Genomic DNA, 1,806 nt, shown 5'->3' on the forward strand with positions numbered 1-1,806 from the left:
GTCGACGGGAAGGTCGTGCCCATGGACTTGGATGACTGAACCGCTGTCTCTCACCCGCCACCTTCACCTTCAAGCTTGATTCCTTTATTCTTTACGCTTGCCTTTGACTCTTTCTGTTTAAACTTGTAACTCTTTGAACCATCCGTACTCTTGCTACAAATTTGGGTGTTCGTATGATTGCTTTTGTGTTTTTGCCATATACGATTCTGCTTGTGCGATCTTATTCTCATCTTTTGCCTTCTTATGCTTCGGTTGTTCTGTTTGTATCATATTCGCTTCTTTGCTTCGTTGGGTGGCCTTGTATGACCGGGAAAGGTCGCGTGCCAACCCTCACGCCCATGGAGAGGCTCACCTAGTGACGCCGTATCGTCCACGGGGTGTCTCTAACACCGAAACGGTTCTCTCCCTGATTCTTAGCCCCCGGCGCCCACGCCTAAGGAGAGGCCTGCTACAGCAGTGCCGTATCGTCCCCGGGTGTCTAAAACGTCGAGTGCTTTGGGGGGGGGCCGTTCCCTCTATGGTATTTCCTTCCCATAGGTATCGGGGAACACCCTGCCGGCAATTCGCTGGTGTTTGGCGATCTCATCTCCCTCCACAGTCTTTCCTACCCGTGGGTATCGGGGAGATAACGCCAGCAACTAACTCTGCCTCCTTCACCTTCGTCTCCCTCCACAGTCTTTCCTACCTGTGGGTATCGGGGAGGCGACCCTGCTGATATTTGGGTTGGCGACGCCTGCGACGTCTCATGCCGGCCTCGTCCTTTATGTCATTCCAGGCGACGCCTCGGGCGTCTCATGCTAGTGTCGCCTCGGGCGTCATCCCTAACTTGGCATTGACTTTGACCTTGGGCTTGGTCGATGCCTGGGGGCGGCGATGAGCTCAAGGCCCTTCCCGTATCTTCCACGAGGCACTCCCTGTATAGCTGATGGGACATCCAGTCATTCAACCTGCTTTACGTGGCGCTTTCTGTATGGCTGATGGGACATCCAGTCATTCGATTTGATCCACGTGGCGCTTTCTGTATGGCTGATGGGACTCGTTCGATTTGATCCTGAATCCTACTGTGCCCCTGATCCCTTTCGACGGCGCATCGTACCATCAGGTATTCTAGTGATACGACGTGTTCTGAGCTTAACCAGGGGTGCCAGGGCAACCCTTCCATCTACTGCCACGTGGGTCGATCGTGCGGTGCATCCATTCGCGTCGTTTGGCGCTCTAACCGCTTTATTTAACTCTTCAAACTCTGAAACTATCCTCATCATTTTCCCACTCTTCATAACCTACTTACGTTCTCTCTTCTTGCACCCTTCCTTCTTGCACCCTTTCTTTCTCACGAAGGGTTGTTCCAGCATTCGCTCCCCTCGCTCGACTCTTGCATTTCCGGCAGTCCCTACACCCTTGAAACCCCTGATCTTGTTAAAGAATGTCTTCTAATGCTGCTTCGTCCAGGGTCAGTCCCAAGGATTTGTACCCCTGGGCTTCGAGTGAACTTCTTGATGAGTGTTCATGCTTACTCTCTACCAGAGCCATAAGGGAGCACAAAGGGGATTCGTGTTCCTATGACCACCGGGCCTTCGCGAGGAGGCATGACGACGACATCGCTGTGCTCCCTTGCACTCTAGGGGAGCCAGTATGTGGAGACGAACGGGCCAACGAAGGGATCCCTTTCTTTTACTTTTACCAGGTGGTGTTCAAGACCATCGGAGTGCGCTTACCCTTTTCCTGGTTCGAGAAGGAACTGCTGACGGAGATCAACGTTGCCCCGGCCCAGTTATATCCAACAGCTGGGCCTTTGTCAAGGCCTTC

The sequence above is a fragment of the Phaseolus vulgaris genome, chromosome 3, assembly GCF_000499845.2.
Source record: "Phaseolus vulgaris cultivar G19833 chromosome 3, P. vulgaris v2.0, whole genome shotgun sequence".
NCBI classification, from domain to species: domain Eukaryota; kingdom Viridiplantae; phylum Streptophyta; class Magnoliopsida; order Fabales; family Fabaceae; genus Phaseolus; species Phaseolus vulgaris.